Source organism: Carya illinoinensis, chromosome 1 (genome assembly GCF_018687715.1).
Source record: "Carya illinoinensis cultivar Pawnee chromosome 1, C.illinoinensisPawnee_v1, whole genome shotgun sequence".
Classification (NCBI taxonomy): Eukaryota; Viridiplantae; Streptophyta; class Magnoliopsida; order Fagales; family Juglandaceae; genus Carya; species Carya illinoinensis.
Genome location: NC_056752.1, coordinates 1,703,583 through 1,729,257, shown reverse-complemented (window position 1 = coordinate 1,729,257; position 25,675 = coordinate 1,703,583). Strand labels below are relative to the sequence as shown.

Genomic DNA, 25,675 nt, shown 5'->3' with positions numbered 1-25,675 from the left:
TATAATATTTTTATTTAATTTTTTTTTCTTATTTTTTAAAAATTTAAAATATCTTAATTTCAAACAATTTTATTATTATCTATAAATTATTTTATTATAATTTACATATTTCTCGTTATGCAAACGAGGACAAAAGCGTGTAGATAGTGGTTGACCACTGATAGGAAAGCACAAGGATATTTCTCACAAAAATCTAGACTCGAACTATTGGAAAAAAGCATGGTTCCATGGTAAAGCATCAAGTCAATTCTCACAACATAGGATTTCCGTGTTCTTTCCGGTAGCCTTTTGAAACTTCCCTCAACTTTCTTCTTCTTGTATTTTTCTTTTTGAGGAAATTTGCCTACTCTTGGATTTCAAGCCCTTTCACGTCGCCCAAAAGCACTCGGCCATGGTTTCTGTTCACATCCTGGATTCCTAGTATAAGATCTAGGCCCAGTTTATTTTGATAACTCATCTGGTTTTATCCTATTTTATCTTATTTAATTATTATAATTTTTTAAAATTTTTATATAAAATAAAATAAATAATTTAATTATTTTTTAAATTTTAAAATAAAAATAATATTAAAAAAATATATTCTACTAATATTCTATTTAACTTTTAATTTTTATTTTAATTCATCTCACGTGTCAAAATAAATAATATAAAGTTATATTTTCACATCCCGGCCAGATGGTTGAATTACAAGTAAGCTAACTTTCTTACTAGCTTTACATGTACGCTGTGACACCTGGTGTCTCTGCACTATGCTAGACCTCGTTGGTCAAAGATGCTCAAAGAAGGAGACTGATAAAAGTAATGCTAGACCTCGTTGGTCAAAGATGCTCAAAGAAGGAGACTGATAAAAGTAAGGCAATTTTTCCAACTTTGACGGCTATCTTGTACAGATGCATCAAAACAAAAATCTATGTTGGCCGCTTGATTTGTCTTAAAAAAAAAAAAAAAATTGATTGCCTACGGTGTTGACTGCTATGCAGTGAAGAATCGGTCAAAAGTCCAGTGGACCCCCTGAAACTAATTATGCTAAGCCGGTTTGTCATTTTTGTCAAGAGCTTCAATTTCTTTAAACAAATCTTTCTGTGCAAGTACACCTATCCCAGGTTTATTCAAGACAAAAGCATAGGAATTCAAATTTACTTCGAATATGCACAAAACTTTTATTCAAGATATTCAATTTTGGCATGCCAGTATTCACGAATTATAGCACTAGCAGTGGAATTAATAAAATTTTATCAAAATTTAATTATAAAATTCACTTATATAAAAGTTTGATCAGATTTCACATCCGTTAAGGAAATAGTATATCTACTATACAACATCGAATTAACAAAATTATCAAAAGACATAGGCAATGAGCACAAAACGATTAGAGCTTGATCCTCTTCCTCAAGCTTAAATTGATATTTCTCAAATCCATAATAATCTAATTAAATTCATCTAAGTGTTCAAAGATATGAGTACCTTTCCTCATTTTGAGTGTGTATAACCATTGCTTCATACACAAATAGTTGGTGAGAGATTTCTTCATATACAAACTCTCAAGCTTAGACCAAAGACCAAAAGCAGTCTCCTCATCAGCAACCTCCCTCAAAATTCCATCCGATAATGACAACAAAATAGCACTATGTGCCTTCTCTTCATCTTCTTTTGCTGGTGCAGGAGAATCATCAGATACCTTCCCTTCCAATACTTTCGACAAGCCTTGTTGTCGTAACAAAGCCTTCATCTTGATGCTCCATAAGCTAAAATTATTTTGATTGTCAAATTTCTCCACTTCAAACTTTGTCATAGTCATTCCTCAAGACTTTGCACAGAGCCTAGAGCTCTGATACTAGTTTGTTGGGAATGGACCGAATAAACAAAGGCTAAATTGAAGTAAATAATAGCAGAAGCAACAAAATAAATAACAAGCACACAAAGAATACCAAGATTTAAGTGGTTCAGCTTAATGTGAGTCTACATCCACAAGCGGGGTCGGTTTCAATGATTTCACTATCAAGAAAAGATGGAGTATAAAGTATTGATTACAAAATCATCTTCCAAAGTGTTCAAACATACTTAGGAATATCACAAGAGGATGCTCTCTATTTTTCTCTCTCAAATACTGCAGCCTCAAAGATCCAAATGACAAAATAAATGTTAAAACATTCATATTTATACTGTAGCGACGCGAACTGTGTTTTACGGTCATTCGCTTGACACATTAGGATTGCACTACTACTCAAGCGGATATCGAGCGAAACTCTTTGGGTGCATACCACTCGAGCAGAGACTCAAGTAGGGGTCGAGCGAAACTCTTTGTTTCCACTTCACTCAAGCAGAGTGTCGAGCGAAGTGTCAAGCTCAGCTTGCTTGAGCTAAGGTCGAGCCACAATCAAGCCAGGGTCAAGCAACAGTCAAGCCAAGCCCCAAAAAATACATTTTTAACAGGAAATCAAGCCAAACTCAATAATTTATTTTCATAACTCATCCCATCTTATCTTATTTAATTATTAGAATTTTTAAAAATTCTCATATAAAATAAAATAAGTAATTCAACTTTTTTAAATCTTAAAATAAAAATAATATTAAAAAATATATTGTAATAATATTTTATTCAACTTTAAATTTTTATCTCAATTCATCACATTTGCAAAAACAAATAATATAATGTTATATTTTCACATCTTGGCCAAATGATTGAATTACAAGGAAGCTAACATTTTTACTACCTTCACAGATACGGACAACTTGTTTCTCTGCATTATGCTCGACCTCGTTGGTCAAGATGCTCAAAGAAGAATACTGATAAAAGTAGAGCAATTTTTCCAACCTTGACGGCTATCTTGTACAGATGCATCAAAACAAAAATCTATGTTGGCCGCTTGATTTGTATATAAAATAATAAAAATAATAAAAATAATTAAATTGATTCCATACTCTGTTGACTGCCCTGCTGTGAAGAATCGGTCAAAATTCCAGTGGACCAGCTGAAACTAATTATGCTAAGCTGGTTTGTCATTTTTGGCAGGAGCTTCAATTTCTTTAAATACCTATCCCAGGTTTATCCAAGACAAAAGCATAGGAATTCAAATTTACTTCGAATATGCACAAAACTTTTATTCAAGATATTCAATTTTGGCATGCCAGTATTCACGAATTAGGGCAGTAATAGTGGAATCAATAAAGTTTGGCCAAGATTTAATTATGAAATTCACTTATATAAATTTAGCGGGTCATTTTTCAACAATACCAAATAACAGACTCAATAAATTTATTACTATTTTATTAAAATATTAATTTTTACCTTTAAGTTTGAATATTTATTCAATATTATTAAAAAAATTACACATTAAGTTTCTAGCATTCATATTATTTTAACGGATAAAATTTTCTAACGGTTTTTTTGTTTTACAATGGTCATATCTTTTAATTGATATATTTTTTTAGTGGTCATATTTTTCCATGTATAGTATAGATGCAAATTAAACTAAAAAGCTACGCAAAGGATTAAATATGTTTAAGAAACATAAACTAGGAAATGCAGCAGGTAAGAACCGAAAAGCAAGAGGGGGAGGAAATTTTTTATGCCAAAATAATATTTGGCCAGCAGTTGAGGCTCAACAGATTTGGTCAGTAAAATTGATCAAAGCTAAAAGAGTACTACTACATCTATAAAAAAAAATCACACAAAAATAATCTCACAAACTAATGTGGCTTTATCTGATCCGTTAAATCTGCTTTACATTAAAAGCAATATTACAATCTGATGAACCACATTAAACCACATTAACCACATTACAATCTAACTAAACTTTGACTAAAATATAACTTTGTTGAATCTACTATTACTGCTCTTACTACTATATAAGATAGTACTTTTCCGATTAAAGTTCAAAGATCGCAACCAAGAAAATGGGGCCTGATAAAGCAAGAAAATTAGGATCATACGTACTGTTCTGAGCCCATTCCAAACTCAATTTAGTTGAAACATGTCCATAGATATGAACAGAGGAAGTTTGGCCTAACATTACAACCCTAGCCTGAAGGCGGTTCTTTGCCCCTATAAAAATTAAGGTTACGAGTGAGAAGTTTGTCGAGTGGTATGAGACCAAATCTTGCCTATTAATGTGTCAAATATATTGCCCATGTGCCACGACATCAATTAGCAAAAGAAAATCTTTATGCTTAACATGAAACTTTGCCATTTTACGAGGTTTCTGGCCCATCACTCCTAATCACACACTGGGTTTGAGCAAGCCTATTGGATTGCTGCAAGTTCAGCCCCATCTTATTCTAAAGCCGTGGTTGGGTTTCCATCGCCCACTCTTTTACAACTTTGTGGTAAGCGGTTTCATTTCACCTGGCCCCTAGTTTCCATTTCCTCTCACACTTAATATACTACCCTGCCCTCGCCCCTCCCGTTCCAACACACCAAGGCAGAGAGACAGACAGAGACAGAGCTAGGGCTGTTCATCCGGCCGAATAAAATCTAGCCCGAACCGGAATCCGGTTATATTCCAGTTCTGGTTTTCGGCCCGGATTTGATCCGAGCCGGTACCCGGATTTAAAAAACCAGATTAATCCGGTTCGGGTACCGGATTTTATAAACTAAAAAAAAACCCTAATTCTACCCGCCGCCCACCCCCCCAAAGACCCATTTCAGATCTCTCTCTCTCTCTCTCTCTCTTCTCTGCTCTACGAAGTGCTTCGCCTCCCTCCCCCAGTTTCCTCTCTCTCTCTCTCTCTCTCTCTCTCTCTCTCTCTCTCTCTCTCTCTCTCTCTCTCATCCCTTCAAGCGCTTTCGTTTTGTCCGGAACCCGACGCGTGGCTCACTGATCATCTCTTTTTGTCCTCAATCCATCGTCTCGCCGTTGACCTTTTGGTAAGTTTCTCTCCCGATCTGTGAACAATGAATGTAAATGTGGTAGATCTAGTGATTTGGTGAACTGGGTCTCTCTGTGCTTGGATAGAACTGGGTCTTTCGACTTTGAAGCATTTTTTTAGGGTTTTTTTTCTTTTATTACTTTGTAAATTGAGGAGTATTTGGGTATATATTTGGGAATATATACGACAATCTTGTCGTTATTTTTCACTACTGTAATCGATTTCTAAGGATCGATCCCACGCTAATCACACAAGTACTACTGCCACTGCAAATTAAAAACTTCCAACTATTGAGATGAAGTACTTATTCTAAAAATAGGCTCCTTTTGATAAACAAGTACTGATCATTCCATGTAAAACGAGCTCATAAACATGACTCAGAACTAGCTAGCATCCCTGGCTGCCAGAATATTCTATATTATGTTTGCAGCAGGAGACAGATCGCTTAATTTACCCCAAAAAGAAGAAAAAAAAGAGAGCAGAAAATGAGAAAGTAAATTTGTCAGTTAGGCTAATTATTTTGGTGATGGTTTTGGGTGTCCCTGCGTATACCATGTAGCCAGCACCCTTCTGCTGGTAAATTTGTTGATTTAAACTTATACATTTTTGGCGCAGGGTTTGATTGTTGGGGCCATATCCTATAGAAAAGGCATATATATAGGAGTTTCAGGAGTGTCCAAATTGGAATACTGTGCTTCTTTATAATAATAATGTGTAGACCATTTACTTTGAGAGATTAAGCTCTTTAAGATTTGGGTAAATTCCTTTACTCGCAAGTCTATATTTCAACACATCACTTACCCATTACATGAATTAAGGTTTAAATTTGACATGTACCAATCCTTCTTGTCAAAGCAGAGAAATCCCTCATCCTATCACTTAGTTTTTTATTTTTTTCATTTGTAAGTCTTATCCTATCACATACAATAATTTAGAAAGAGTTTCTGGATTAGCATCTCCTTAGAATTATGAAAGTGAAGTCAGAGATTTATTTGTTTACCCTGTTCTTTCTTGGCAGCTCGATGAGATTTGTTCAAGAAATCACCTTCAACAATCCAAATTGGAATTCAAGAGTTGTCCTGTTTTTTATTTTTTTTTAATGTAAATTTGATGCTCGAAACTTTTGGGTGTTTGTTTTGTGCCTATATGGGGGGGTATTTAGGATGTGTTTTGATCTCGGGTCCTTACCCATAATTTAAAACTGCTCACATTTGTGGCTGAGTTTGATTGGGGATTTCACATTTGTGGGTATGATGGTTGATTTTCATAAGATGTTTAGTGCTTGAGTTTATTTATTGATGCTTTGATGTTGAATCTAAACGAGTACCTTGATCAAGAAAGACATAGCCTTAGTGAAACAAAACATTGTTCTTGGATGGAACAATATGTTCATGTGTTATGTGTGAGCCTTGATATGTTTTAAGTGAAAAGTTTGACTTGGGTTGATGATGGTTTTAGGTTGGATTTATGTGTGCATATATGTGTAAATGTGGGTTTGCAAGATAACAGAACTTTGCTTGAATTCTGAAATCTTGGAGTGTGATTTGGAATAAGTTAAAATGTGTTTCTTTGCATACAAATTGTGCAGGATCTCTCTCAATCTGAAATCTTATTAGTAGTAAATTAGCTAATTAATACTATGCAATTAAAGCCTCTAAAGACTACTGACTTTCTTTGCATACAAATTGTGCAGGATCTCTCTCAATCAGATCCCTCGAAGTTGATACTTGCTGGATTTATTTTGTAATTCATATCTTGTAATTTTGTATTTTGTATTATAATGTAATGTGTAAATAATAAAATAATGTAATATGTAGTGGATTTGATGCATTTTATTTTTTCATTTTTATATATTTTTATTATTCTGGAAAATGTTAGTATTATGCTTTTTAATGAGTTAGAAAACTTTTTATATAATATATGGCTTTGACGAAAATTATTATTTTCAACACTTTTTTTAATATTTTAAAATATAGGATAATCATGCTTCTCAATATTTTCATATAAATATAGGCTTTTTAAAAAAAAAAAGTATGATTTTCAATTTTTTTTTAAATTTCTATAATAAATATAGACTTTTACATAAAGAGAATTATGCTTTTCAATATTGATTTTTCTTAAAAAATCTTTAATATAATATAGGTTTTTATTTAAAAAATAATTATGCTTTTAAAGCCTCAGAAAGGAAAAAAAAAAAAGAACCTAGTTCAATCCGAAACCTAGAATCCAGTTTTTACAAAACTCAGATTCATCCGGGTTTCGGCTCAGATCTGATCCGGGATAACCCGGTCTGAGTTTCGGTCCAGATTTTAAATCCAAGTTCTAATTTGGATATATCCAATTTTCTAGATCGGAATTCAGATGAACAGCTCTAGACATAGCACTGTCAAAATATAAGATCAAATAGAGTAAAAACTCAGGAGGATGGTGGGGCAGTTGACGGTGACTAAACCAAGCCGTAGCGATGGCTGGCATATAACGCCAAATGTGATGGTTGGCAGCTTAGGAAAATAGAAGATGCAAGAAATGTCTCCGTCAACCTTTCGTGGGATTGGGGTCGGAGACATTTCAACGTAAGAAAAGTCTTCTTACCTCCTATAGTTTTTTTTTTTTTTCTCAGCTTTTGCATCCAAGCAAAAGGAAAATGGTAGGAGGAACTCGTATAGGACTTCAACAGAAATGCAAGGAAAATGTCTTTTTAAGTCCCCGTTTGATTTTACAGTTTCATCTCATCTTATTTATACATTTAAATATTATTTAAACATAAACAATACCTTAACAATAAGGAGCGTACTGTAAAAAAAATCTGAAAATTTTCGTCTTCTCTTTACTTCAATAATTTTCAGTTATTGAACTTAATGGAGGGACTGCTTCTATAATATAATTAGATCTTTCTTTTATATATTACCTATGTACATAAATTTTGCCTATTTCATTCGATGACTAAAAGTGTCTTTCTCACTTAACAAAAAAAATATTTTCAAATTTTTTACTTTTCGTAATTATTATAAATTTTTTAAACTTGTAAACAAAACACAAAAAATATTCAACTTTTTCAAACATTAAATAAAGATTATATTAAAAATTTATATTTTAATAATATTTTAATTTTATAATATTTTATTTAACTTTTTCTTTCTTATTTTTTGAAACTCTATAAATTATCTTAATTTCAAACAATATCATTATTATTTATAAATTATTTTATTATTATTTACATTATTCTCGTTATGCAAATGAGGACTAAAGCGTGTTAACAGTGGTTGACCAATGAAAGGAAAGCACAGGGGTATTTCTCACAAAAATCTAGACTCGAACGATTGGAAAAGAGCATGGTTATGTGGTAGAGCATCAAGTCAATTCTCACAGCATTTGGTTTCCCGTGTTGAAAGCCTTTTGAAACTTATCTGAGCTTTCTTCTTCAAGTAATTTTTTAAATTTTAAGTAAAATTACGTATTAATCTACGTATTAATATTGATTTTTTCATATTTAATATTTAAATTAATATTTTTTTAATAAAATTTATTTTTTAACTGATCATATTAAATTAGTGTACATATTAATACACAGTTGTGCTTGCAACTCGATTTTTCTTAATTTTTTAAGAAAAATCTAGTTGCAAGTACAACTGTGCATTAATATATGTATCAATTTAATTTAATTGATCAAAAAGTAAATTTTATTGAAAACAGTGTTAATTTAAATTTTGAATATGAAAAAATCAGTATTGGCACACCGATTAGTACACGACTTTACTTTTAAGTAACAAAACTTTTTTCTTCATATATATGCAGGCGAGACCGTGCACCACCGGCGCACAAATTTGACATCAGCACTTTTTTAAAAAAGAAAACACCTTCCGAAAGAATCACAGAACTCAAACTCTACTCCCACACGTCATGCTAACTCCTAAATAGAAAACTGCTAATTTACGACTATTTAATTTCAGCGAATGATTATTTTCAACTAAAACTTAGTTGTAAATGGTCTTTTGGTTGCAATTAATTGATCACAAAAGTCTCTTTTTCTTGTAAATTAATTAATATTACACAAAGATATCTTGGATGAGTCTTGGGTTTGAGGATACCATTGCCACAAACTGATTGTTTGTATTTACGTAGGCATGTATAGAGGTTGAGCAAACCTTTTGAATTTTCTTCGTCGAGAATGCTTTAGTTTCCATTACCCACACGGAACTTTCTCTACTCAATGTTGACTTGAATATTCTAAAATTTTCAAACCTCCTCACGCGCTTATTACTAGTCTTGCTTCTCAAACGAGATCCTTCCATAAATTCCTTATTAGTTTTGGCCCCTTTTTTTAGTGGTTCTAAGTCGTTTTTTTTATTTAAATCTTTATGGGACTTTGATATGAAGGAAAATAACGTAACACTGCATTGTTTCAATAGATGAATTTATTTATTTATTTATTATTATTTTTTTAGCGAACCAATTTATCCAACTTAATGAAAAGTTTTGGCTACTCACTTAGTATTTTGACAAGAGTATTTTGGGGCTATTCTTTTCACAAAAGATTATAACTTTATTTTTGAGTTTTAATAGAAGGACCAATCTTGAAGCCAACTATTTTCCTTTTGACCTTCCCATTTTAGTTGCAATTCAATTTTCCTCGATAGTCATTTAGCGAAGCACACAATTGATGCCTAAATGCAACTTCATTCATTATATCAGTTTTCTCTCAATCGAATGCTTACCAAAAATAATAATAATAAAAAATTCCAACTTGGACCACTTCATCTTTGGGACCACTGCATTGTGACTACTCAACCTTTTCTACCCCACGAGCTTGGTGGAATAATTAATGTACAAGTCAAAGTCTTTCTTTGATCGTCATCAAATTTATTCCATTCTCATATACCCATAAACACTGAAAAAGCAGCAATCCCTACCAGAAAATCCATGGAAGTTCTTCCCTCCCATAAGCTTCTTTCCCGATTCTGTCTTCTCTTACCTCTCCATATCACCTCACTTTTCTCTCTTCAGCTTACTCTCCTCTTAATAATTACTTCATCAATTGTGGAGCACACTCCAACACCAATGTCGATACCTGAATCTTCGTTGGCGACCGAGGTTTCTTAGTCGGAAAGGGAGAAGCTATGAAAAATAGCAACTCATCAGCAAGCACTTCACCTCTCTATCAAGTGGCAAGAATTTTCCAACACCAGGCTTCATATAAGTTCGACATCAACCAGGATGGTATATACATTATACGCCTTCATTTCTTTGTTTTCATGTCACTATATACTGATCGTTCTATTCCTTGGTTCAATGTTTCGGCTTCTGGGTTTTCACTTTTGATGAACTATAGCTTCCAAAACGTTACTAATTTTCTGAAGATTGAGGAATTCTTGCTCACCATCCCAAAAGGTGAATTTAAAATCAATTTCATACCTTACGAGCCATCTTTGGCTTTCGTGAATGCCATAGAAGTCGTTCTTGGCCCCGAGAGCCTCATCCCTGATAAGGTCCCTCACATTACATCTCAAGGAGCTAAGAGTGACTACAGTGGTTTGAGAACCAAGGTTCTTCATAAAATCCAGAGGATCGATGTTGGAGGTTCTGCATCCAAGCTCGATGAGTTATGGAGGAATTGGGATTCAGATGATAAATACCTATACCCAAAAGATGCCATGTATCAATACAAATTCGAAACGCTTTATGACCAGGCCAAAAGGATCCCCGAGTATATTGCCCCAGCTTTTATGTATCAGACAATCAGACGATGGAATATAAGCAGCAACTCCAGTTTACCAAAGGTAAGTTGGAGTTTTCCTGTCAATAAGAATTCTAACAACTTTCTTCGAGTCCATGTCTCCGGCATAATAAGTGGAAGTACACTTAATGACTGGTGGTTCAATCTCTCTATCAATAGAAATTTTAGTAAGGAGATGAATCCTTACGGTATAACAGAGAGGATCGGCGTGGATCCATTTCACATCGATTTTGTGGTTGATTCAGATGGGTTGGGATTTGTGAATGCTAGTATCATAATCGGCCAAATGGAGGGCTCTTGGATATATAATGCCCTTTTCACTGGGTTGGAGATTCTTGAGATAGTGAATGAGTCGAGTTTCATTCCTCCTAGGGAAATTGTAGTAGGGAAAAAGAAACTTTCCCCTGCTATAATTGGTTCTGCATGTATTGGGGCGTTTTTCATTTTGGTAATATTGGTGGTGTTGGGTTTGAAATTCAGGAAACCAAGACATGATAAGATTTTGGGTGGGTTTAGTTCAAAAAATAGGTTGACTCAAAGAGGTCCTAATGCTTTCCTTGTTGATCCTAGTCTAAAGCTTAACTTAAGGGTACCTTGTTCTGAAATACTGGGTGCAACAAGGAACTTCAATGCCGAGTTATTGATTGGTGAGGGTGGATTCGGGAAAGTGTACAAAGGAACTCTTAAAAATGGCACCAAAGTGGCTGTGAAACGAAGTGATCCACGACATGGGCAGGGTCTAGAGGAATTCCAAATGGAGATCATGGTGTTGTCTCGGATTCATCATCGCCATCTTGTTTCTCTGATTGGATATTGCGATGAGAGATGATATTGGTTTACGAGTTCATGGAAAATGGGATTTTGAGAGACCACCTCTATTATTTAGATGACAATTCCGGGAAGTCAACTTCAGTGTCTGAATTATCTTGGGAGCAAAGACTAAAAATCTGCATCGATGCAGCAAAGGGCCTACACTATCTACACAGTGGTCTGGCTGGAGGAATCATTCACCGTGACGTGAAATCAACGAACATTCTACTTGATGAACATTATGTGGCTAAAGTTGCCGACTTCGGAATTTCGAAATCTAGCCTTCTCGATCGAGACAACTTCACCATGGGTGTAAAGGGTAGCTTTGGTTATCTTGATCCAGAATACATTAAAACCCTACACTTGACAGAGAAATCTGATGTATACTCCTTTGGAGTTGTACTTCTTGAAGTTCTTTGTACTAGACCGGCTATCATATCGTCATCTCGACTAGATGAGGTGAACTTAGCAGAATGGGGGATGTTGTGGCAAAAGAAAGGCCAACTCGAGAAGATTATTAATCCGGTGCTTATTGGTAACATTAAGCCAAGTTCATTGCGAATATTTGGTGATACTGTAGAAATGTGTTTGAAGGCATTTAGTATTGAGAGGCCGACTATGCAGGATGTGTTATATTACCTAAATTATGCACTGCAGCTTCAAGAAACTGGGATGCCCAAAGAGCCATTTGAAGACAGCACGACGACTACCATAACTTCATTGGAGTTGCAATTTCTGGTTGTTTTGAACTTTCCTGTTCATGAAGATGATGATGCACCCAATAGAGGGGATGATAGTTCTAATTTAGAGGTTAGTGAAGCCTAAGTCCATTGGTTTGGGTAAGTACCGTCAGGTTTGCATTAACACCTAAATTCATAGCAATAACTTTTATTAATGGTTGTTTCAAGGCATGTTAAAGCCACTTTCTTTAAAACAATATTTGCTACCACCAGTTACAATATGCATACAGATTACAAGTGAATTTACCTCCAAGATATAATGAAGTGTAGAATAAGTTTGTTTGTTTAACTGCGTTATGCACATACAAAATTAGACCTAAATGCCTTGAGATTCTACTGTTCAACTAAAAGATTAGAAATCTATTATTTGCAGAATAAATAGATCTTAACAACAAGTTTTGAAGAAATGAAAATTAGTGGAAGAGAGAGAATTTTAAAATTGCCTTGTAAGATTTTTCAATTCGTAAGTTAATGTGTCGATTTATAAATGACCAAAAGATGTGAATTAAAAGTTATTACGTTTGGTTTTGTTGAAATCGATTACCAACATGTATATACCTGCTGCCAAGTAACACAGATTGTACTAGGTCCAACGGTTGTGTGCACGTTCACCTACTAGATTGGATTGGTTCGGATCTAGCCAACACGTCCTTCAAGAAAATTTTTCATCAAGAGCGCTTGAGCTGATGGCCGCTGCATGCCTCGTGGACCTGCTGCAAGGCGCTGGTTGTGCCCTGCGTCTTGGGTTGGCTGGCCGCCCGCAAGCCTAGGTCCATATGGAGTCATCCTCTTAATGAAGGATTAAAAACCCTTCTTAACAAGGGTGTGGTTTGAATTCCTTCCCACTTGTTCAAATCTACAACTTGATTTAGATAGTGAGTTGAAAGTTGAATAAAATATTATTAGAATATTATTTTTAAATATTATTTTTTATTTGAGATTTGAAAAGGTTAAATTATTTATTGTATTTTGTTTGAAATTTCAGAAAATTATAATGATGAGATGAGATGAAATAAGTTGAAATTATTTTAATATCCAAACTAGGCCTAATTGTTCTACACCACTAAGCCAAACATCTACTTTGACTTGTAATATAGACCCATTTTATTATAACTATAAGCCCTATAGCTCATAAATTTTCCATAATTCATCTCTTTTCAAAATAATTCATAATTTTTAAAATAAATTTTAAATATTATTAATAATATATATAATTATAATTAATTTGAAAATCTTTCCAACAACTATTAATGTGATGACTTTTTTCGTCGGCCTTCTCAATCTCGAAGACTCAAAAGTTAGTCTAATTGAGTTCTAATAAAATGGGATAAACTCCATTTGAAAATTTGATCCAAAAAAATGCGAAAAGTAGAGAACTAGCCCTGCGAGACCCTCAAGCCTCCACTTGAGTGAGCTTCACACCTGATATCCCTCTAACTAAGCTAAGGGTGAAAACTGACCATATTGGCTTAGTTTTTGACTAAAATCGATGCGGACCGATATAGGGGATTTGCATGGAAGAACCTAGAAGACCGACTGATGGGGAAGAAAAATGTTGGTCATACCAACTGCGGCGGTTCTCCATCCCCCTAGTAGTGAGGTTCATCTGAGAGTGTAGAGAGAGAAAGTGTTGTAGTCTGGGAGAGGAGAGAGAGAATGAGACAAAATAGAGAAGAAGAGGGGAGAGGAAGAAGATGAGCTCAAATCGAAATGACGCCATTTGGTTTAAAATCAAATAACATCGTTTCACTTATATATTTTTTAAAATATATTACATATAAAATGACAGACATCGTTTCACTTTAAATTTAAGTGGAACGGTGTCGTTTTAAATACGATATATATAAAAATATATATTTATTTAATCAGCCGGTTCGGCAGTTTGAACTAGGTTTAAACTAGAACCATACTGTCTAGTGTTGATTTTAAGGAATTTCTACCGTTGGCAAACTGGTTTCGTGCTCCGACAATCTGTTTGTGTCGATGCCAGCCGGTTTCATCATTTGTTGTATAGCCCTACCTCTAAGCATATTGTTGGTTTTGTGTTAGGGGTTATTTGGAAGATGGGATCATCTCATCTCATTTTATTTCTAAACATAATTTAAATATAGACATTTCTCAATTGCAATTTTTCAACTTTTTTATCTAATTATTATAATTTTTCCAAACTTACAAACAAAACACAAAAAATAATATAACTTTTTCAAATATCAAAACAAAAATAATATTAAAAAATAATATTCTAACAATATTTTGATTTTAAAATATTTGTATTCAACTTTTTTTTTCTAATTTTTTAAAAACCTATAAAACATCATAACTCAAATTATTTTACTACTATTCCAAAATCATTTCACTATTATTTACAGATTTCTTATCGCATCTCGTTTCCCTAGCATTGCCTTAAGAGTTTCAACCACCTATGTCTTCATTTTGATGCCAAAACATTATGTTGTTACAATATTATTTTATATGTCTATCTGTCTTATTTGAGATCTTTATTTTAAGAAATTTGAGAGAGAAGACTGACATGGTTCTTTTAGGCTAAGCAACTACAGTTGGGGGCTATTTTTATGAGCAATGATGTACGTACAATATTTTTTATAACTCTTTATACAACTATTTTAAATTAAAAGTATTTTTGTAAAAAACGATGCTATTTTTATTAGTTAGTTTATAAAAATATCTCTAATTTAAAATATAATTACATAAAAAAATGTTTAAAAGCATTATGTGTATCTTTTTTTTATAAGATTGCAGGAAAGGATTAAGATTATATCCAAGAGATACTCCCATGTCATGGGTCATCTCTTATTATTATTATTATTATTATTATTATTTTTTTTTTTTTGGTCTGATGCTTTTTTTTTTTAAGCTAACATGTCCAATATTTCAGCGTTAGTGCGGCCATCCATTTGAAATAAATTATTGTTAGGGAAATTAGAGAGCATGCTGTTCAAATATTGGCTCGCCCGTCTTGAAGGTTTGGACCGTCGTATTCTTTTAATATATATAACACAATAGCCGCTAAAATCAAACCTTTTTACAAGTTTTTCAACCACTTTGGATCTATTTATTTATTCTAAGAAAACCTACGTATAAATGTTTCCTTTGACGCCCCCAAATTCCGTTTGGGATCGGACGGACATTTGAAGCGTCGAGACATGCAACACAAGGTTACCTGCCCCCGTTCATGACATATAAGATGCAATAATCCTAACATGCATCTAACATTATGCAATATTCGCAACGGATAATTTTTTTTTTTTTCAATACTATGCACCAAACTGAAAATATCCCAATACTTAAAACATACTTCATACATAAAGATCCATTGAATAACTAAGATCACAGCACTATTCCAAAATAGTTATGATCCAAAAGTACTGGAGATGCAACTCCATCGTACAAGTAGTAATTTAACTGCTATATTAACATTAACGACGCACCGTCGTTCAGTCGACTGTGTCTAGTTGGTCAGCTCTTGATCCTCCTTCAGGTCCTATAACAAGATCTACCATTCGGGGGGAATGATAGTTGGGACTACCACAGTGAGATTTGATTACAAATCTCAGCAAGTTAACAAAAAAACTTCCATACAGACTAATGATGCATGTATGACAATAAAAGTATAAATGCATAATCAAATTTATAAGTAATTAAAGCATAACTTAGCGTACAACATAGCATAATTGACATAGCTTAAATTGAATCATGAACTGAACTTGACTTGACATGAACTTGATCTGAAACTTGACTTAGCATGAACTTGCTCTGAAACTTGAATTAACATGAAAAATACATACTCCACAGTTGTTGTGGCCCCATGTATTCTACGTGTAAATACATACTCCACAGTTGTTGTGGCCCCATATATTCTACACAAACTTGACTTAACATTAAAAATACATACTCCACAGTTGTTGTGGCCCCATGTATTCTATGTGTAAATACATACTCCACAGTTGTTGTGGCCCCATGTATTCTATACATCACTATGCAGTTAAATACATACTCCACAGTTGTTGTGGCCCCATGTATTCTACATAAACTGAATATACTCAAGATGAAACGTGACTGGAATATGAAAGGACTGAAGCCCTGACGTAACATAACGTGACTTGAACATAATTTGAAATACATAACCAACTTGAGATAGTAACATTTCGTAACATGGCATAACATATAACAGACAACATATTTAGCATGACATATTTGTAATGTATAGTAATACATGACAGAATATATTGTGTAACAGATAAAAATTGATGACAGAATAAATTCTGTATAATAGACAATTACATGATAACTTGGCATGGCATGACATATATGATAACATACCTACATGCACTGTAATTCTTTTACTTAGCACACATACACAGTAGACTGCTAGTAAGTTAAAAGCTAACTTACCTCGATCTCCGCGTTTCTTATAAAACTTCAAGTGCGATCACGAGGAACTGTAATTAGTGATTCTAAAAGTTAGAACTAAATCACTAATAATTTGAAATATGGAAAATACTAACTTAAAAAGTAAAATTTTTTATTTTACTCTCTACATGTGGGAAAATGACCGTTTTATCCATAACTTAAGGATTTTGCATACTAACTCCAAAAGTTTCCAAAATTTACATTCCTCATGTAAATCTTGTCCTAAACTTATATATCAACTCAGAAAAATTTAAAATAAAACACAACTATGAAGAACACACTATGGTCGAAACATCCATAGGCCATTTCCCTTTATTTTTGTTGCAATTCCTTCCAACTTCAAAACTCATGCTTAAACCAAAATTTTGCAACAAACATCTTCCAATCCTAAGTTCAAAACCATACTTAAAAACATCCATTTAGAAAAAACTAATAATCAACACCAAACTTTTTTGTAAAAAGATCCAAGCACTTGAATCACAAGTTTTGACCTTAAATCAAAACATCTCCAAGAATTTCAAAAATCAAATCTTACTTCTAACATATTCATAATATCATCCTAACATCAACCATGCTTTAAATCATCAAACTAAAGTCACCAAAATCACAAAATAACATTTGGAGTTTTTGGTTTTACACTTAGTCCAAAAACATAAACTTTTCCCTCAACTAGTTTTGATAAATCTCTTGATCTATGACTTATAAATATATGATCTTCAAACCAAACCATCACATGGTTTAAAAAGATGTCCTAAAACATATATAAGCTTCTAATTCAAGATCATATGGTTAGAAATTAACCAAAATATAAATTTAGCCAAGAATATCCACACTTTGACTTATTTGAATATCTCTTTGCATAAAATTTCATATCTTTGAAACTAACATCAAATATCTTCAAAATAATAATATAACATGTATATAAGATGTTTAGTATCCTCCAATAAAATTATCAAAGTCATTAGAATAGGTTTAGACCACCAAAGAGTTAAACTTTCTCAAAACAGAAACTGTTTTTCCTCTTCCAGTTTCTAAGTTTCTAAATCTAAGAACATCTTTCATCAAAACCTTTAATCATGCAAAAATCCTCAACCAATAGTCACATATACATGTTAAAAATACTCCATAAAAATTTCGGACCAATATCTATCCATTAGCTTGGTCAAAAACTCCAAACTATAACATATTCTCCAGTTTATCTTCCAGAATGACCTTTCTATAGTTTACACAATATTTGACTGATCAAATGATCTTCAAATGGGGAAAATAAGATACCCATGTAAACTAGACTCAAAAAGGAACAACTTATATGAAGGATACTTTATGATAAAACACTTACAACAGCTTCGAAATGGGCATGCAAAAGATCTCCTAAAATCTGTCCGAGAGAGAGTGTTTGATAATCTTTTATTAGAAGGAGTAATTGAAGATAAGTTCATGAGTGCTGGCTGGACACATTTATGGACGAGATAAGGGAGGTGATAAGGCTGGAGTTGAGAGTTAAGTGTGGTTTTCTCCTACCCAAAATATCTATAAAAGATTATCTCATAATATTCTATCCAATAATATCTACAAAAATCAACTTAAGATATTTTTATCTAATAATATCTATAAAAATCAATTCAAAATATTTTTACCCAATAATATTCACGAAAATTACCTCAAGATATTTCTTTTTATCCAATAATATTTACAGTTTTGAACAGACGTTTTGTCCGAAAATATGAAAAAATGTTATTGCGCCATAAGACTTTAAATAACCCTCCGAGTCTAATGGCACAAACCATAATACATTTTGACACTTCTAACTATCTCCAATAATCAAAAATACACTTCTAATACCATAGTAAATAATAACACTAACTATGTAGTTAGACAAAAACCTATACGATTAATGGATTCGTGAAAACTTATGGGTTTTTCACGAGATTCCTAAAGTTAATAGAAATTTCACAATTGAATTTCTAGCGGACTGTTACATTTCCCATATTGGGTTGGGCACAATTTTGGAGTGTGCAAATCTTACGTACTTTATTTGAAAAATATTAGATAAATTCAAGCTCTAAATGAAAAAAAAAATAATTTTTTTAATAACAAACACCACTTTTTTTGAAGAGAGTGCGCAAAACTTATATATCCTAGCATTACTCCATCACTACCCTTTTTTATGAAATTGGTGGAATGATATTTATATTTCCAAGTCATTGTCTTTCTTTAAGAATTCCACTACGATGCATGAATATCCATGATGACTTTCATTCATGATCGTTACCCCCACCTTAATTTATTCTATTCTCATAAACCTAGAACTATTGAAAAAGCAGCAATCCTTACCAGAAAATCCATGGAAGTTCTTCCCTTTCATAAGCTTCTTTCCCAACTCTATCTTCTCTCACCTCTACATTTCACTTCCTTTCAGCTTTTCTCTTCAGCTTACTCTCCTCCCGATAAGTCCTTCATAAACTAGGGAGCACACTCCAACACCAGCGTCGACAATTCTTGGGCCTTTGCTGGCGACCAGGGTTTCCTAGTCGGAAAGAGACATTGTCAAAAACAGCAACCCATCAACAAGCAATTCACTTGATCTCCGATATCAATAAGCCTTCCTGATCAAGATAACATCTCCTTCACTTGAAATCTCCAATAGATAATTATGTTTAGGTGACGATCGATAATTGCAGGGTACTTTTGTGGGAAAATTAAGAGAAGTTGAAAAGTTTAGGTAAACGGTATTCCTATATTGCTAGACTTTGCCTAAAACTAACTCAGGTTGACTTGGTGAAAAATTTGCACATTTTGTTATAAAAACGACCTCGATTATTTTTCTGCATTAGCCTTTGTTCTAAACTCGTGAAATATGATATTTTATCATGATTAGTGTTGACATGAGCAATTTTTATACTCTGTTTCTCTACTACATAAAATGTGAAGGTGAGTATACAATTTTTATTTGATTGTATGATGTGTGTCTGCTCAAAACTATTAAGATATGATATTGCATTTGGAAATCCCTGAGGCATAAGATTTTGTTTTGCTTTGGTTATGACTCTACCATAGTTTATAGTAGTGGCCTTGAGCCCAGCCACGAGTAATAGAAGTGGCCTCCGACCTAGCTACAAGTGATAGTAGTGGCCTCTAGCCCTTCTACGAGTAATAGTAGTGGCCTTCGGCCCTATCCAACCGCCCAAATGGACCATCGGCCTAGAAATAGTTGAAATTGGCCCAAAATGGGCCAGAACCAAACTAAAAATTAATAAAAAAAAATACAAATAACAAAAAGAACAAGCAATGTACAATAATAAAAATAATATATTACTAAGTTGCAAGCAACTACAAAAGTGCTAAGTAATAAATTAATAATCATAACTAATCTATTAGAATAATACAAATTAAAAAGAAAACAATTGCAAAATTACAAACATATATGGGAGATTGTAGCAACATTAAAATTAAGTGAATACAAATAAGTGAGTTGTTTGATATTTGCGGTGGCCATGGGTGGAAAAGACATGTAATTAATGTTGCCTGCTGTGAGCCTGTGATATCATAAAATCTGAAATATTAACAATTTAATAGGAAAATAAATTAAAAGTATAAATAAGAAATTAAAATTAAAATTACAAATATATATTAGAAATGAAAAAATTACAAACTAAAATCTGACTAAGTTTAAAAGGTCTGAAACCATCCCCAACAAAAAATAATTGCACCTATAACTTTCAACGTGACAATCTAGACTTCAATGCCCATCAATTTCTCAATTCTAACAAGCATTCGTTCTAGTGGTAACTAAAATCATTTCTTAAAATCTACAAACCTAAGTCCTCAAATCTGATAATAATCAATTGCCCAAAACTCTACCCAAATTTATAACCTTAAATCTTATCAAAATTATTTCGTAGTCTACAAAATAAGCCTACAGAATCTAAAATCTCAAATATCATAAAAATCATTTCTTGAAATCCACAAAATCTCAAACCTCATATTCTAAAACCTTAAATACCATTGAAACCATCTCTTGGAGTCCACATAATTCTAAAACCTTAGATTCAAAATTGTTTTTAAAGTATACAAAATCTCAAACCTCAAATTTCATACATCACATTCCCTAATGCCAACAGATTCTAAAACCTTAAATATCCACAGGATTATTTCTTGAAGTCCACAGAACTTCTAGTCTTCAAATCTGAAAATTATAATTTCCTAAAGCCCACAAATATCCAAAATCACAAATATTAATAGTCTGTAGAACCTCAAACCTATCACTGATACCAACTATAACACCCCAGTCTCAAATGGGGTCGGAGAGTTACTACCTTTCAATTAAAATCATATATCATAGTACATATATAGACTCCAATTTCTCAACCACACATAGATCTCATAGTTTCAAATCAACTATTACAATATGATTACTCTAAACACCACAAAATCTCAAAATAAATATCAATATATTCACATTTAGATTTTCTAATCTCAATATGTGTATTGATTTGTATAAAATGAAAGCAAATCAAACATATCAAGAAAATATGCCACAAAAAATAGAGTTTCTTGAGATAATGTATATAGATGCATGTAAACCTTTTTCTCTATAATGTTTGATAGATAAAAGTATTTCATTACTTTCATAGATAATTTTCATGGTATGAATGTTTATATCTGCTACATGAGAAGTCTCAAGCCATTGGTAATTCTTGAGGTACTTCTAATGGGGAGGAAATGCAGCTAGGTAGAAAGGTGAAAATCATCGAATTGGATTAAAGTAGTGTCATGAAAAATATTAAGAGTTGGGCCATAATCCTGACCTATTTCATTTACTTCTTGAAACAAATGTAGTAAAACTCTTAAAAATAATGGTGTAGAACTTATATCTTGTTCTACACGATATTACTTAATGGTGTAGAACTCTTAACTCTTAATGGCTTAATTTTGATTATGGATTGATTTAAGGCATATACATGTATGCATAGTCAAGTTAAAGTAATACTTTATAACCCAAATGAAAGAAAGTTGAGTCCTATTATAGTTATTGGATACATTGTCATTATTGATTAGTCATGAGATTCAAATGATTTAGGCTATATTGTTTCTATTTATAGTTTGAATTTTAAGGAAATTGAAATATCAAATTCCTTAAAGTTGGCAAAATCAGTGGGAGCATAGAAACTAGAGATGTGATTGTCGTAAAGTGCATTCTTGTACTTAAAAAATTCTTGTAGTTTCTTTTTATGATTATCTTAATGATAATATGAAACAACAAGTAAATGATCATCCATCTCATCAAAGAAACACCGTTGAAGAATTGACCATGGAGACATCAAAACAGGCAACCTCATGTGATCTTCTTGATTTGCTATTTTGTTAGGCTACATAGTGTATCTTCAAAATTTGAAACAAATAAAAATTCACATATGTTTTCCCAAGTTTTAGAAATAAGTGATTCTATAAAAGATCAATGTATAAAAGAATGATTGAAATCCATGAATAAATATAAAGTTTGTAATTTCGTTTAATTGTTTAAAAAGCATAAAAAGTCGAGTGTAAATGGGTCTTGGAGACAAAACCCTCACTTTAAAGACAATATTGAATGATATAAAGTCAAATTTGTAATAAAGGGTTTTACTCATAAATGAGAATTGACCAGAGAGAGATTTTCAATTAAACCTGAAAGAACTCATTAAGGATCACTATGATATTAGTAGCTCATTATGGTCTAGAGTTATATCAATAGGATGTGAAAACAATTGTAGACTAAAAGTCTGAAGTTTAGAAGAAACGAATAAAATGATTACTTAGAAAAGGTAACAGATTTTTTGAAAATCGATATCTAAAATTTGATAATACCAATGCTGTTTTTGGATTTAAAAAAAATATTTATTACTAATGTATATACCCATAGGTCAGTGGAAGTATATTTGTATTTATGGTCATACATGTATATGACTTTTAGCAAGTATGAATCATGGTTTGTAGTATGACATTAAAGCTATGTCTCTAAATAACTTTAAAAAGTAAAATTTATGAATGAGACATCTTTCGTAATTGGAATTGAATTTTAATACCAAGATGATGACTGTTAGGATTGTCTCAGTATAGTTGCATGGAGTTTTGGAAGATTTTATATGAAGAAATGTTGTTCAATAGATGTTTTAAAAACAAAATTTGACATGCTCAATATTTTATAATGTCCTTGAATTGATTAGTCTGTCAAAGAAATTCTATATATAATGGTTATAAGGAATTTAATGGTTGCACAAACTTATACATGGCCAAATATTCGTTTTATAGTTGGTATCCTTGGTTGTTGCCAAAGTAACCCAAGGATATTTGACTTAAAAGCTATGAAAAGAGTGCAAGGTATCAAACTAATTCCCTAAATGCCTATCTGGATATTCCTCAATGTCCCGGCTATTTACAGAACGTGAGAAACAGATGCTTCCAGAAATCGAAGAATTTCTTGGGAATCCTACAAGATCCATTTGTTCTTTTTTCTCTGACAGATGGTCAGAACTTCATCTGGTTTCAAATCCTACTGAGAGCTCCATTAGAGATTAGAAATTGTTGAAGAAAGAACAAGATGTTTCTTTTGTTCCTTCCAGGCGATCGGAAAAGAAAGAAGTAGTTAATATATTCAAGATAATTATTTATTTAAAAAAATACCATCTATTTACAAGAAATTAAAGATTATATTATTGCCTTTAGAAGAACTAATACTCTTTAAGTAGTTGGATATTCAGACTCTATTTTCATGATTGTGTTAATGATAAATAAAATAAAATACATTTATGGTTATGTATTTTGCTATTTTTATAGTTATTTTATGGAAAAGTACGAACCAAATCTCTTACTGCTTCATGTGCAATAAAGGCTAAGTTTGTAATATGGTTTGAGGCCACATTGTATGATATATGACTGAGGAAACTTATCTTAGGACTTGGAATTGTCGACTTTATAGTCAAGCTGCTAAGAAAGTATTGCAAGAATTACTCAGAGTATTTTTCTTCGAATAATGAGTATTTAAGGAGATTTTAAATATCTAAGTGTTAAGGAGAAATTAAATAAACAAATAATGTCCATATTAATATTGCATTAATGATTATACTTTAAGAACATGTTGAAAATATGGGTCTTATACTTATACTCATGATGTGAACATGTTAAAGAGATCATTGATAGACTAAGTATTTTGTTACTAGACATTGAGAGATATCTATTATGGTTATTTCTGTTGTCTTGTCTTTCCACTTTATATGTAAATTGAATGGTGTGGAAGAATGATGACAAGATAATATCTACAATGGACATGAATTAGAACCCAATGTATTACAGTATTCGCCTTAATTTTCTCAATTAAAATTGTGTTAAATTAAGTTATTAGTGTTGTGCTACGTTGAAGGAAATTTGTTAGTTATATTATAGAGGACCATCATGACTCGCATTGGTAGCCAATTTGACATTGATATTACGAAACTCAAATAATGTATTTTGAGCTAAAAAGTTTTCTAGAAATGAACGTGCACGGTATGATTATTAATTTCTTATAATAAACCTATGAACGAACAATATTATTTTATAGGCTTATGGGCCAAGTATGAGAATGTAAGAATTTTATTAAACCTCTATGTTCCACCCACCCATATCCTAATGGGTTTAGACTAACTCAAATATTATGACTTAATTAATGAGTCAATGAGATAAGAATACCACTATATCTAGTCACAGTGAGACATAAAAATCTCTAGATTTCATGATGGTCGGAAGTCTATAAATAGTACTGAGGGATTAAGGGTTTTCACCTATAACATTATTGTACCTCTAGCCTTTAGGAGACACTCAGAGGTAAAGTTGTTAGGGTGATCCTGCTTTCATAATCAGGTCAGATTCATTGTCAAACTGTAATGGATGGAGATAAGTTTTCTAACTGTTATTATTTTATTATCGTGGATTATAGAAAATCAACCAATTATTAACATTTCGTGTTAAAATATTAAACAAGCAGAACTTGGTCCAACAGAGAAGAAGCCAAAATTCAGGTCACTCACGAATTCCCGACCAGTCAAAGATATGTTGGATACCTATCCACAATTGATAAATTACTGGGTGAGAAGAGCAGAAGCTGATGAGATGAGTAGAAAAGAAGGAGATTGAAGGCTTAGGAGAGGGAAGAGAATCATGAGAAAATGAAGTTTTTCCATGGAAAAGGGATAGGAATTGCTACCCTTTTCTTTTGATCCTCTTTTCAGTGGGAGATGGAAGTGAGACCTTAGTTGCATGCAAGGAGGAAGATACAATGGCTAACAATAATCAAAATTTAAAAAAAAAAAAAAAAAAAAAAGAAAAAAAAAAAAAAGAAAAAAAGAAAAAAAAAAAAGCCACGTACGGTGTACATTATGTGCACTGCTACAGTGGCTACTATGTAGTTTAAATAAGATGTAGGAAATGTCTTCATCAACCTTTCGTGGGATTGGGGTCAGAGACATTTCAACATAAGAAAAGTCTTCCTAATTTTTTTCTCAGCTTTTGCATCCAACAAGCGAAAGGAAAATGTAGGAACTTGTGAATAGGACTTTAAAATAAGTGTAAGGAAAATGTCTTTTAAGTCTCGTTTAATTTTAGAGACTTATCTCATCTCATCTTAATTTCTAAATACCATTTAAACATGAATGGCGCTTTAACAATAAAAAGCATATTGTAAAAGAAATCCGATAATTTTTTGTGTTCTCTTTACTTCAGTGGTTTCTTGCTATTTTACCTAATGGAGGGTGGTTTGCTTCTAAATTTTTGTGTTCGTTTTCTGCTTCTAGAATGTAATTATGTATTTCTTTTATATACTTCTTATGTACACAGATTTCGCCTATTTCATTCGATGAATAAAAGTGTCTTTCTTACTTATGAAAAAAAAAATTCAAATTTTTAACTTTTTAACTTTTTTATCTAATCATTACAAATTTTTCAAATTTTCAAATAAAACACAAAAAATATTTCAACTTTTTTAAAAATCAAAATAAAAGTTATATTAAAAAATTATATTATAATAATATTTTAATTTTATAATATTGTTATTCAATTTTTTCTTTCTCAATGTTCA

General features: G+C 32.3%; 1 pseudogene; it reads left to right on the top strand.

The window, feature by feature from the left end:
• Positions 1–9,741: 9,741 nt before the first annotated feature.
• LOC122304924 lies at positions 9,742–13,003 on the top strand (annotated as a pseudogene).
• The last annotated feature ends 12,672 nt before the right edge of the window (positions 13,004–25,675 follow it).